Source organism: Schistocerca piceifrons, chromosome 3 (genome assembly GCF_021461385.2).
Source record: "Schistocerca piceifrons isolate TAMUIC-IGC-003096 chromosome 3, iqSchPice1.1, whole genome shotgun sequence".
NCBI lineage: Eukaryota > Metazoa > Arthropoda > Insecta > Orthoptera > Acrididae > Schistocerca > Schistocerca piceifrons.
The window spans coordinates 383,850,360-383,865,208 of record NC_060140.1 but is presented as its reverse complement, the minus strand read 5'-3'; the positions used below and the strand labels follow the sequence as shown (position 1 = coordinate 383,865,208).

General features: G+C 41.0%; 1 protein-coding gene across 2 annotated transcripts in view; it reads right to left on the bottom strand.

Annotated features, from left to right (window-relative positions):
* Positions 1 to 14,849, bottom strand: part of LOC124790017 (eukaryotic translation initiation factor 5B) — a 434,617-nt gene that overhangs the window by 278,063 nt on the left and 141,705 nt on the right. The window lies entirely within an intron of this gene.

The following is a 14,849-nucleotide window of genomic DNA, read 5'->3' as shown; positions in this document are numbered from 1 at the left end:
ATGTAGATGAAGATGAAATGGGAGATATGATACTGCATGAAGAGTTTGACAGAGCACTGAAAGACCTGAGTCCAAACAAGGCCCCCGGAGTAGACAACATTCCATTGGAACTACTGACGGCCTTTGGAGCGCCAGTCCTGACAAAACTCTACCATCTGGTGAGCAAGATGTATGAAACAGGCGAAATACCCTCAGACTTCAAGAAGAATATAATAATTCCAATCCCAAAGAAAGCAGGTGTTGACAGATGGGAAAATTACCGAACAATCAGTTTAATAAGTCACAGCTGCAAAGTACTAACACGAATTCTTTACAGACGAATGGAAAAACTAGTAGAAGCCAACCTCGGGGAAGATCAGTTTGGATTCCGTAGAAATACTGGAACATGTGAGGCAATACTGACCTTACGACTTATCTTAGAAGAAAGATTAAGGAAAGGTAAACCTACGTTTCTAGCATTTGTAGACTTAGAGAAAGCTTTTGACAATGTTAACTAGAATACTCTCTTTCAAATTCTAAAGGTGGCAGGGGTAAAATACAGCGAGCCAAAGGCTATTTACAATTTGTACAGAAACCAGATGGCAGTTATAAGAGTCGAGGGACATGAAAGGGAAGCAGTGGTTGGGAAGGGAGTAAGACAGGGTTGTAGCCTCTGCCCGATGTTATTCAATCTGTATATTGAGCAAGCAGTAAAGGAAACAAAAGAAAAATTCGGAGTAGGTATTAAAATCCATGGAGAAGAAATAAAAACCTTGAGGTTTGCCGATGACATTGTAATTCTGTCAGAGACAGCAAAGGACCTGGAAGAGCAGTTGAACGGAACTGACAGTGTCTTGAAAGGAGGATATAAGATGAACATCAACAAAAGCAAAACGAGGATAATGGAATGTAGTCGAATTAAGTCTGGTGATGCTGAGGGAATTAGATTAAGAAATGAGTCACTTAAAGTAGTAAAGGAGTTTTGCTATTTGGGGAGCAAAATAACTGATGATGGTCGAAGTAGAGAGGATATAAAATGTAGACTGGCAATGGCAAGGAAAGCGTTTCTGAAGAAGAGGAATTTGTTAACATCCAGGTTAGATTTAAGTGTCAGGAAGTCATTTCTGAAAGTATTTGTATGGAGTGTAGCCATGTATGGAAGTGAAACATGGACGGTAAATAGTTTGGACAAGAAGAGAATAGCTTTCGAAATGTGGTGCTACAGAAGAATGCTGAAGATTACATGGGTAGATCACATAACTAATGAGGAAGTATTGAATAGGATTGGGGAGAAGAGAAGTTTGTGGCACAACTTGACCAGAAGAAGGGATCGGTTGGTAGGACATGTTCTGAGGCATCAAGGGATCACCAATTTAGTATTGGAGGGCAGCGTGGAGGGTAAAAATCGTAGGGGGAGACCAAGAGATGAATACACTAAGCAGATTCAGAAGGATGTAGGTTGCAGTAGGTACTGGGAGATGATGAAGCTTGCACAGGATAGAGTAGCATGGAGAGCTGCATCAAATCAGTCTCAGGACTGAAGACCACAACAACAACAACAACAACAACAACAAGGAAACAGATGAAATTAACTTAATACCCCAAGAATCTAGTATTGTATGAATCCCCTACATGATGCCATCAGGGACTAAATTTTGGAGCACACAAAAACACAGAGAGCCTGGGTATATTCCTTTGAACATCCCTCCTCATGGCTTGTATGCTAGTCCGCTAGACATCAATTATAATTGATGGATGCCAAACCACATTACAGAGATGTAGCATGGGTAACTTTTCAGATGGACTTGGATACCAGAAAAGCAGGATCAAACAATTCCTGTATATCCCATCCTACATATGGTATCACATGATACTTCTGAAATTCTCTTATGGAGCTGCATGAGGAAAGAACATCACCTCAGACTAAAGCCTCCCTGATATAAGGTTTCTGTTGATATGACAAAACATGAGGCAAAACTGCACATTGCATCCAACACACCTGAAACTATCATGCCCGGTGTTTGTTATGCTGTTCATCAATGAAGGTTGTCAGACTTCAGTCATCACAGAAATAGTTTTTAAATAACAGCTATCACTATATGACAGGCTGATGATGTTCTTGCCTGAAAATGCTACATTTTGCCACTCAGAGAAGCAGTGCCACAGCAACAAATATAGATGTCTACTTTCTACCCCATGGTTCAACCCATGTATCACTGTTTTAACAACACACACTGTATGAAAGTCATGGTACGACAAACCCATTTCTCTGAGACTAAATCTTCTAGCCCATTCACTCTCATTCACAGGCCGTTATGATGTGTTCTGACATCACTAAAGCATACTGATACTTGCTTACACATTACCAGACAATTTACCAATGGCCAAGTTTATCGAAACAATGACTAGTCCAAGCATACAAAGGAGTATGTCAGGCCTTTACATTTATCATATAACTTTTTGCTACAACATTGTTCCACAAATTCTCATAGTATGAAATCATTTGGACTATTCTTTTTGTGTGTTGTAATTTTGAAAAACACCAGAAGGTATTCTGTACACCAGTCCTGCTTCAAAACAGTTTCAGAGGTGATCAGCTTACTGCTTTTCAAATTACAAACCTTGTAAAAATGTTTTCACCAATGTCTGTCATACATGTGGTTCAGCCTTTGCTATTTGAAATTCTTTATAGAAATGTTAGGAAACGAAATGGTCAAAATGTGCAGAAGAATAGGAGGTGGTTTATTCCACCAGACAAAACAAGAGTACAGAAGGGAGTGAACAAAATCTTAATTCTTTTTTCCCCTATTCAAAGCAGTAATTACAGCAGAGGAGAGAGAGATCCAAAATTGTTCTATTTATAAAATCATTTGGGTTTCTTGATTTCTTAAAAGAATCAGGAGGAGGAGGGGGGGGAGGAGGAGGGGGGGGGGAGGAGGAGGAAGAGGAGAAAACAGTTACAGTTTTCAGATCACATTGTTGACCACGAAATGTAAATCAACGACTGGATGGACAAGGCAACTAATTAATTTGTGACCTGGTATATTGTGAAATTCACAACAGAAGAACAAGAATACTTACTTATCAAGAGGACCTGTTATAACACCGAGAAACATCAGTAACTGATCACCTGCCAGCCCCCTTAAGGGGGGTACATATGCCCCATACCTACACTGTTAAAACTGCAATATTAGTGACCCATTATTCCAGAAACTGACAGATAGAGACCTGAAATTTTTCAGAAGTATTGGATAACATACTTGCATGTCCAAAGGAACTTTCAATCATACTTATGAACAACACAGGCACTGCAATATCATATTTATCTGGCAGACATTGGGCAAGCAACTTTGAAGCGAAGTGTCTCCCCTGTATGGAAGCATACGTAATGAATGTACGAGTGCAGGCTGACGACACATGGAAGTTGGGGTCTGGACGTGAGTCATGCTCGGATAGCCTAATGACAAGCCGACCACATTCATGGTTAGAGAGAAATGCAGTTTCGAGCTCCAGCCCAGCACAAATTTTCATTGTCATCATTCCATTATGAAGCTGATGGTTGTCATTATTCGAAAATGTGAATATGTGTCGTGTATAAGTTTTCATTTCTACAAGCATATTTTCTTGATATGCAGGTCCAAATGACATTACTGAAAGACTCATTCAAGTTTTGGGTTCAACCATGGAGACACTCAGAAAGAAGATCATGATGAGCTAAATCTCTATACTCTGGTTTAATAGCTCCCATCACTGCAGATGGTATGCTGTTTTTGTGCCTAAATCGTTCCTCTGTACCTTTGCCTGAGCTTAACAGTACTTGTGCCGTCAATCGGCACCCAGTGGACAAAGATCATGTTAGGTGGTATGATCAGTTCATGACCTGTGGAAGAATGTAGGTCATATGTTGTATCTTATTGCTGTTGCATAATAATGTTGGAGTTAATGTTTTTAGCTGCATATATTCAATTAGGATTTAGAGTTTATCTATTACCTTTACAACACAACACTTAGAAAGCACTAAACGTATATGGAATACTGCCACTTCTTTTTACACAGTGCATCCAACCTCATAACATGAACATAAAATGATGGAATAAATAGGTGAAAACCATAGCCTTCTAGATTGAATGCTTCCAAAGATAGAGATAATTATGTAAATCAATGCAGAACAACAGGATTTTATTACATTTGTACTAATACATCTACCTACACTCCTCAAGCCACCGTGCGGTGCATAGCGGAGGGTACCCTACACCATTTCTAGCCACTTCACTTCCTGTTCCACTCACAAATAGAGCAAGGGAAAAAGGACTACCCATCTGCCTCCATGTAAGCCCTAATTTTTCGTATCTTATCTTTGTGGTCCCTACGCGTAATGTTGTTGGTTAACAGCAGAACTGTGGGGCAGTCAGTTTCTAAAGCTGGTTCTCTAAATTTTCTCAATAGTGTATCTCAAAAAGAACGTCTCCTTCTCTTCAGGGATTTCCATCCGAGACCCCAAAGCATCTCCGTAACGCTTACGTGTTGTTCAAACCTACCAGTAATAAATCTAGCAGCCCGCCTTGGAATTGCTTCAATGTCTTTCTTCAATCTGGCCTGCTATGTATCCCAAAAACTTGAGCAGCACTCAAGAATAGGTGCGCCAGCGTCCTATATGCAGTGTCCATTAAAGGAGAATACTCTTTTCTAAAATTCTCTCAATAAATTGAAATCGATCATTCGCCTTCCCTATGACAGTTCTCACACGCTCATTCCATTTCGTATCGCTTTCAATGTTATGCCCAGATATTTAAATGACTTGGCTGTGTCAAGTAGGACTCTAGCAGTACTGTATCCAGAAATAAAAGGCTCGTTCTTCCTACTCATCCTCGTTAACTTGCATTTTTCACATTTAGAGCTAGCTACCATTCATTACACCAACTAGAAATTTTGTCCAAGACGTCTTTTATCTTTCTACAGAATACTCAGCTTCGATATTTTACAGTACACCACATCAGAGAACAGCAGTGGTCCTATCACACTTCCCTGGGGCACTCCTGACAATGTTCTAGAGTCTGATGAACACCCACCATCAAGGACAATGTACTGGGTTCTATTACCTAAAATGTCTCCGAGCCACTCACATATCTGTGAACTTATTCTGTATGCTCGTACCTTCGTTAACAGCCTGCAATAGGGCACTGTGACAAATGCCTTCAAGAAATCTAGAAATATGACATCTGCCTGTTGGCCTTCATCCATAGTTCGCAGTATATGATGTGAGAAAATGGCAAGCTGAGGTTCACATGAGCGGTGCTTTCCAAAACCTTGCTGATTTGTCAGCATAAGTCTCAAGAAAGTTTATTATATTTGAACTGAGCATATGTTCAAGGACTCTGCAGCAAATGGAAGTTAAGGATATTGATTTGTAAGTTTGGGGATCTGCTGTTCTACTCTTCTTATACAGGGTGTAAATTTTAACTTGACAAACCAGAATAACTCGAAAAATAAGCTTCACATGAAAAAATGTGTAGAATCCAAAGTTGATTATTTTCGAGGGGGGCATCTGCTGGTGCTAAAATTAGTCCACCAACCCAGACGCTGGGGGTGGGGAGGGAGGCAGCTTTAAAATTTTAAATGGGAACCCCCATTTTTTATTGCAGAATCAGATTCTACATAAAAACTATGTACATTTTGTCTTAAACATTTGTTTTGATTCTTGGTAGTTGGTGCTGTAATTCAAGAAGATTCTTGGTAGTTAGTGCTGCAATTCAAGAAAATCCATGTTCTTATTTTTGGGTAGAAAATGATTATGGATAAATAAAATAAATAATTTCATTAAATTAAAATAAAATTAAAATAATTAAATTAAAATAAATAATTAAAAGTTGTGTGGCCTCATGACCATGAAACAAACAAAACTTATCCGAATCTGCAGAAAAAAATTAATATTTGGGTCAGCATTTGTAAAACTCTAATTTCTCTTTCTCAAATCACACCCTATGGGGAGAGAGGGAGAGTTTTAGTTTTAGTGAATCAAAATTTACGAAGTAAATAAGTATTTTTTATTTATCTGTAACCATTTTCCATGCAAAAATGAGAACATGGATTTTCTTGAATTACAGCACCAACTACCAAGAATCAAAACAAATGTTTAAGACAAAATGTACATAGTTTTTTATGTAGAATTTGATTCTGCAATAAAAAATGGGGGTTCCCATTTGAAATTTTAAAGTTGCCTCCTGTCCCAACCCCCAGGGGGCTGGGGTAGCGGGCTAATTTTAGCACCAGCAGATGTCCCCCTCGAAAATAATCAACTCTGGATTCAACACATTTTTTCGTGTGAAGCTTATTTTTCGAGTCATTCTGGTTTGTCAACATAAATTTTACACACTGTATACTGGAGTCACTTGCACTTTTTTCTAGTCACTTTAGACTTCGTTCTGGGTGAGAGATTCATGATAAACAATGGCTAAGTAAGGGGCTAATGCTGTAGGCTAAGTAAGGGGCTAATGCTGTAGAGTACTCAGTAAGATTAAATTGGGACTCCATTCAGACCTGGTGATTTATTTGCTTTCAAATCTGCAAGTTGTTTCTCTACACAAGGGATACTTATTCCTACGACGCCCATATGGGACTCTGTCCAATCGTAAATGATGGTGAATAATTTCTTGAACATGAATTAATTCTGAAGTGATAAATTTCACACCTCCGATTGAAATTATCTGACAAATTATACATCAAACTGTTCAGGACAGATCAAGTATTATTAAGATTTGACAACTGGAAAAGTCACTTTCAGACCAGTTGTACCATGCTTAGCGCCCTTAAATAACATGAAATGACCGAGCATTAAAAATACTGGAAAACAATTTCAGTGAGCCAGTAAGTGTGATTCCTTTGCATGTAAACGAAAATTTAATGATCATCTAGAAGGAAGTATTGAAGGCATTGGTGAAGAATGGCAATTTAAGGAAGAGTTTCCCAATTCTGCCCCTAGCATACACATTTTGAACTGAACAACAACTGATGCGTTTTCTGGAGCAATGATTTACCTCAAATTCAAACAGTCCACTGCTGGTTCATAGTGTTCAACGGCCACAATATTTTGGCGATCAGATATGTCACCATCGTCAGGTGCGCTGACGAACTGAGCTCCTAAGGGTGGGCAGCCGATTTAAATCCCCTCCCACCGCAGGCTGCTCTCTTCGCTGTCCGCGCCTGCGCGCCGGCGGTCGCAAAGATGTGGGCATCAGAATCTGTCTTAGCGTCGATGTGCTTGCTACGTCCACCCTGGTCGCCAGTTCGTACTTCTTGCTGAGAGTCTTCTTAATTACATTCAATGCCGGGTCCCAAGCCTTGCTGAGATTGTAGCCGCAATCTCGGTTGATAAGATCTTCCCTGGTGCAAATTTCGATAGCCTCCCTTATAGCGGTGTCCCAATATTTAGAGGTCTGAATTTACACTGAATGTAATGAAGATGACTCATCGACGCTACAACAGATTCCGACGCCCACGTTTTCGCAACCGCCGGCACGCAGGCGCTGACGGCAAAGAGAGCGGCCTGCGGGTGGAGGGGATTTAAATCGGCTGTCCGCCCTTAGGAGCTCAGTTTGTCAGCACACCATACAATGGTGACATGTCTGATCACCAAAATATTGTGCCCGATGGACACTATGAAGCGGCAGTATACTCGTGAACTGTTTGAGCAACAAATACGCCGGGAGAAACTGAAAAAAAAAAAAAATCACAGTATTTTTATTCATTTCAGACTCCCCTACATGGACTACTTTTCAGTCAAACGTAAATGAAATATTGTGGTTTCAGAATATGTTACGTGATGGAATGATTTGGATTTCAGTTACACAGTTGTTCCAGGAGATTGGGAAGGATAGATTGCTTTTCGTCACACAATACAAAAAGGCATTGAGCTGCAGATGGGGGGAGGGGGGGGGGGGGGGGCGAAAAAGGAAGAAAAGGAAAATGAAATGATCATATGGCTTCACTGGCTGAGAGACCCCATTTGTTGTTGTTTGATAGCCTGATACAAGTCTTTTTATTTAACACCACTCCATTGACTAGTGTACTGATGAAAATGAGACCCAACTATGAGAATGCTAAAAATATTGAGCTACTGGGCAAAGTCCTTCACTCTTATCTCTGCTTGTTCAGGTTTTCAGCATGCCCATCTGTGACTCAATGCTTCCTCTACTTGGTGAGGAGCAATTTATATTCCATCCTGGATCTTCCACTGTTTAACACATATAACTGAATTATCACTGAAGTAATATCAATATATTTGTGTAAATAGTGTTTTCAGCTTCAACGTAACATCTACCGAACATCGGTGTCTTAAACAACAGATACCTGCTAAACTCAAGTGGCAACATAAGCAGAGAGATAAGATGAAAGTAAAGATGCTAACTGCCAAAATAGGTGATAGTTGAAATTTCCATACAACAAATACAATAGAGTAGGAAGTTCCTGCAATTCATGTGTGACAGTGGTAGAATTAAGATAGACAGGAATTTTTAATTCTTGATTTGGCACCACTAGCAGAGAAGATAATGAAAATTGTTGCTCAACTGATGGCATTTACTGAGCACAGACTCTGGTCAAAGTTGAGTTTGCTTCTCCGTTATATTTTGAAATGTCAGCTACCAAAGAGCATGGAAACATTTCATAATGATTATGGATACAAGAAATCACCCCCTGAGTCTTTGTAGATGTTAAAAGAAGTTTAGAGAAACAAAGCTAAGATACAGGGGATCCAGCAAAGGAGTGCCTGATTTCAAAATTAAGCATCTCGAAAACTAATATCAATAGACAAGGGCAAGAAACGGTATGTTTATTGTGAGAGCTGTAAGAATTTTGTACAGCAGTTATACAGAAGTTCTGAAATAGTTCAATGGCACTGTAACTGCAATAAGTAGTGTCTATAAGTCATGCACTGTGGTTAAGAGTGATCAGTTCCACCACTGAAACATGAAAGGAGGTTAGCGTACCAGAGGAAGAGGTTGAAATTGTGCATTCCACTGAACAGTGTGTTTTTCTGGTACTGGAATACCATATGTTAGAGCACAGTCCTTCAGCAACAAGGTGCAGTGTTTAGACACAATTTAATGTTCCAAATGGACCCGGTGCAAAAACCATTTCCAAGATCTTCTCCAAATTATAATGGACAGGTAGTGCAGCTGATAACTAGCAGGGAATGATGGCCCCATCCAAACAGTGGTTATTGCTAAAAATTTCACCACAGTTGTAATTATAAAGAAATATGATAATGATTTTGGAAGGCAGTGCTCAACATCATGGTCATCACTGCTCTGATGAAACGTCAGCATGCCATTCTCATTGGGGGAGGAGGGCTGGAGGGAGGGGGTGAGATGATGGCTGCATCCACATGCACAGTAGTTTATAATGAATTAAAGTCCAGCAGTTCACAAATTTCAGAACCCATATAACACTTGTGTCAGTGTCAGTGAAGATGGTGGGCAGATCTCCAGCCAAACCAAGGGCTGACCTGATGCCAGTATATACGACACAATTAGCCAAAATATCCCAAACAAAGTGGCATACCACGAGTTCACAGAGTAGTGGATCTCCTGTCAGATGAGCAAACTGTGTGTTCAACAATTATGTCCTAAGCGCAATCTGGTGTGCAGCACTTCTTTCCTTTGGTGAGGTTGGCACAAAGTCTGCCATGCCTGTGTGAACAATTAGAGTGACTGCAGTTTGTTTCCGCCACCTCCAACCATTCAGTTTCCCACTGATGCACGATGCATTTGTTGGGTAATGACATGATAGTATGCAAAGAGACAGCACATTGATGTACAATACCATCCCAGCATGCTTCTTTGGCTGCTTTGTCAGCCATGTCATTTCCCTGTATCCCGATGCATCCAGGTACCCAGTAAAAGATCACCTCCTTTCCATGGCATTGGAGCAGCTGTAAGGAATCATGTATGAGTTGAATCAACTGGTCTACTGGATACAATTGGTGGACCACTTGTAGCACACTGAGCAAGTCAGAACAGATGAGAAACCTTGCACTGTGATGCTTGCGAAGCCACTCCTGTGCCGTCATAATACCATGTAATTCTGCATCACAGTTTGTGAATTGGATCAGGAGGCATACTTTGAATACCCCGTCAGGGAAAACAGCTGAACAACAAAGGGCATTCTCTTTCTGGGATGCATCCATATAGACAATGCTACACGGTGGTACATACTTGGAACAGAAGACAACATAGTTGTAAAAACATACCTTGGAATACAAGTTTTCCTGTAATGTATCAAGGTTAAGATCGCTTTGAGCTAATGAAGACAGCAAGGCGGGAATCTGTTCCATCCCTGGCTGCATACTCGGAGGTCTGAGATATCCAGATTCTTGAAACAGTCAGTAAAATATAGCACAAATGGCTAGGTCGCATGGTGCCAATTCCTGAAAAGCTGCTCAAAGATGTGGTACACCATCACACAAAATGCCAATGACAGTGACAGAGCTGAGATTTCCAAGGCCTGTCGAGCTAGGAGGTGCCGCCAATCCAGAATGGTGGTTCACCAGCCCCTGCACACAGACTCTGAACTGAGTTGGTCCGAAAGGCTCCAGTCAATATCCAAATGCCTTAATGGTGGACAGTGTCTATCATCTTGAGGTAGGATATACAGACTGACCCATACACCATCCTGCCTTAATCTAACAATGACCTGTCAGCTCCTCATGCCTTTCCACTGAGGCACTACAAAATATTCAAGGATTTGAAGCCCTTTGAACATAGGTCTTTCAGGTGCAGGAGCTAGGTTAATTTCGAGTCAAATAAAATGCCATAAAACCAACCAGTGTTCTTAACATGTAAAATATTGCCCCCATTGTGAGCTTGGTTAAAACTGATGCACCCAGTCTCTGGTGAAAACCTAAAACAAGTTTTACTGGCCCATGTCTCCCATCTTCTGATAGCTGTAGCAACTGTGTTGTTGTTAAGACTGGAGGCAGAGTAGAAGACTGCAAAGTCATCCACAAACAATGAGCATTTAAGAGGGCTCCTGACTGCAGAGGAGATGCCACTGTCCCATGAACATATCAATCAGACAATGTATCACAAATGAAAGATCAAAAGCACCAGTCCTCGAGAAGGGATTGGATAAGAAGTAGCAGATGTCCAAGGAGTCCACATTCATGAAGCTAGTGAAGGATGTTGTACCTCCATGTGGAGGCGTATGCTTCTTTGAATTCAAAAACCACACCAATCAAATGGTTTCGGTATAATAAGTGATCCTGTATTGCTACCTTCAGTAGAACTAAGTTGCCAAGGGCAGAAATGTAGCGTCCTAAACCACATTAGGAGTAGCACAGGTGACCTCAGGATTTGAGGAGCCAGACAAGGCGACAGTTGGCCATGTTCTCAAGAGTCTTTCCTATACAACAGGTAAGTACTACGCTCCAGTAACTTATAGGGGAGGTACAATCCTTGCCTCATTTTCACGATGGAATTAATATTGTCTCCTTTCAAGTCATAGGGTGCTGGCGGAGCCTTCTTATCTGAATAGTCCTGTAGAACACCTGGTATGTAGGGGTTGTCTGAATGACACAATGACAGTAAAAAAATGTTCAGCTAAAACCTAAGATATGTCTTTAGGCATGTCCACCAAGACTGCATTTCTCAACAAGCTTGTAAGGGGAGATGTACTGACTTTGCCTGAAATCCACCTTATTCAGTACCGAACTTTTATGGGGAAAGTGGATCAATTAATGGAAGTAGTGAATTTCTTCCAGGTGTTCATCTTCTGTTCTTTTATCACTCATCTTGCTTATGCTCTCGCAGATCTCAAGGCACAAAGATTTTCTGTAGCTGTATGGTGCTTGAATTTCCAAAAAAAGCTTTGTGCCTGGCTCCATTTATCGAGCAATATTCATCACTCCACCAAGGGATGTCATCTGAGTTGGTTAATAGACTGGGGAATGGAATGTGTGGCAACTTGTTACGATCTCACAGGTGGTATGGTCCACCATCTCCTGGGCACAAACCTGTTGTTCGAAGGTGGCATGCTGACTGTATCACAACCAATTTCCATCTTCAAGGTCTCCTGCTCACCACCATCCGAGTCAGTAGATGAACCCACACCAAAAAGTGATTACTGGAATGCAAATATATGGCCACTTTCCACTGAACTGAGTCTGCAATAGCTTGGGAGCAAAAACAAAGGTCAATGGCTGAAGATGACACTGTAGTTGTGGAAAAATGTGTCACCTGACCAGCATTCAGAAGGTAGATATTCTCTGAATGGACGAGGCACTTGATAATTTGACCCCTGGAGTAAGTGGTAGACCAGCCCAACAGCACACTATGTGCACTGGAGACCTATGAAGACGAATGGGCAGGGGTGTGCCTGGAAGAATTCTGTCAGTGCATCTGCATCCAACAGATTATAATGTTGAAGATATGAAGAACACATTGAGATTTTAACTGGCCTGATAACATCCACTGACACTGTTTATATGACCGTATCATCCTTCCTACAGGGGTGGTAGTCCTTTGTGTAGGTGTGTCTGTGACTTCAAAATGAGTTTCTTGCAGACTGGTTTCCCCTGTAGTTCTTCCAAATGCAATCAGTATGCATTTAAGTTTCACTGCAATACAGATGTCCCTGTGGTAGCCACTGATTAGTCATAGTTGTACTTGTCCTTCTCCTTGGCAGGGGAAGTGAGGAGGGGGGTTGTTAGATGGTGCCTGGCTCTCTGGTTCCTCCATGTGGATATTAATACCGTATTTACTAGAATCTAAGCCGCACCTGGAAAATGAGGCTTGAAATCAAGGAAAAAAAAAAAATTCCCGAATCTAAGCCGCACCTGATATTTGAGACTCGAAATTCAAGGGGAGAGAAAAGTTTTAGGTCGCACCTCCAAATCGAAACAAAGTTGGTCCACTGTAATATGAGACACAATTTAGTTCGAATGAATGACGATGCAGCTACAGTAGTTTGTTTCTAGTCTTAAGCTTAGCAGTTAAGCTTTACCATGTAGCCATTGCTATGCGTCAGGTGTTCCGTCCATATTTATAAGGGTACCATTCCTTTTTTCACGTGCTTCGTCTGCTTTGAATTGATTGCTTTCCTTTGATCTGATAAGTGCCGTTCTCTTTGTTATAGGTGTTTACCGGAAAATGCATTATTGTACTGTCATGCATTGTTTGTAGCATTCTGATAATGAGGGTTTACTGCCTGTCGCTGCTTGCGGCATGGCTTGCTTTTGTGCGCGCTACCGCCGCCCGCCCCCCCCCCCCCCCCCCCCCCCCTTTTTTTTTTTTTAAAAAAAAAAAGAGGAATCATCTCATTAGCGAAACAATGGCAAGAGACTGCTATTTGTTGTTACTTACACTGCTGCTTTCTTTATGATAGATGTTCTGAACGAGAGTTTAGCGAAAAAATTTTTCCGTTTTAAAATCTTTGCAGACACCTCTGTAGTACATTACATTCAGCACAGAAATTAATCATCTTAGATTTAAAAATCTTGTCAATTGCCATGCTTCATTTCTGACTGTATCACTATTAGGTATAAGAATAATACGAATATAAACATGACATGATATGTATATTATTCCGCGTTTGCTGTTGTCTCACTCTAGTTTCGTAGTTTATTAGGCAGACAGGATTTAAATGAGATAGCAGCAAACACGAAAGAATACATGGAAAATGTTTATATCCGTATTAATGTTATGGTGAAGAGAATACTGCATGTGATTCACGATTCATAAAAGTTCTTATTAGCAACGATCTCTTGTCACAGGTAGGTCAAAATTTAGAACGTAGAGTTGGCCATATTGACAAACATCCCAAACAGTCTTGCCAGTCGGATTTTTGTAGTATGTTGAAATGCTGCTACATTTGAAGATGAACAATACGGAATTTGTATTTACTTCGTTGGATAATGTATGAAAATGCAGTGGTCGAAACTTGGGGCGGAGACACCAGTATTTATCTTTGTGCCTGCAAAGCATTCTTGTGTAGCGCTACATAATTCGATGGCAGAAGTTAGTTGTGGCGGCACCTACCAACATTTTTCAAAACTTCCGCTTACTTTACACTCGATTCTAAGCCGCAGGCGGGTTTTGGGATTACAAAAACCGGAAAAAAAGTGCAGCTTAGATTCGAGTAAATACGGTATCCTCAACAGTAAAATAACTATCAGAGAGGGAGAGGGCTCACTGATCCAATCAGAGCACATGACAACACCTATATAGATCTTAAGTGTGTTGTGCAACTCAGCCACAACAGAATAATCACCTAAGGCCCTGCATCCCAGAAGCTTACATACTTGATTTGACATGACTCTTTCAATTACAAGTGTTCCATTATGAAGCTGTTTAACATTTTTGAAGGACTCAGCAATACCCTCTGATGCCTTCTTCTCAGGCAAAATGACCAACGGAGCTCTCTTTGATGAATGGGTGTACAGTACGACCTATGTACACCTGCCCCGTCAGGAGTAGACAGGAATTTAGGTTGCCCCATAAAGATCCCATGAGCTGCAAGGGAAACAAAGTAGCTGACCATGCAGAGCTCTGGGTGCAACAGCAAGTATTATACAACTGGGAGGCAGCAGGTGTCCAAGAGGTTGCCCACTAGAGACTGTTTTACCTCAACAGCCATTCACCTCATCAGCATGTAACACTGCCCCTCCCCCCTTTTTATATACGTGTGTACCTTCCTCATGATCCAGGCGATGAAGCAAAAGCCCTCACTCTCCAAAACAAACAACATTCCACCACTGCACCTAACGATGGTTCCTGAAGTGTGTCCAAAGTTTACAGCAGAAGAGGTCTGGTGGCAGTGGCCAGTCCCCAGCCTAGGAAACCCGAGATCACCAGGGTACAAGGGCTATTTTGAACAAT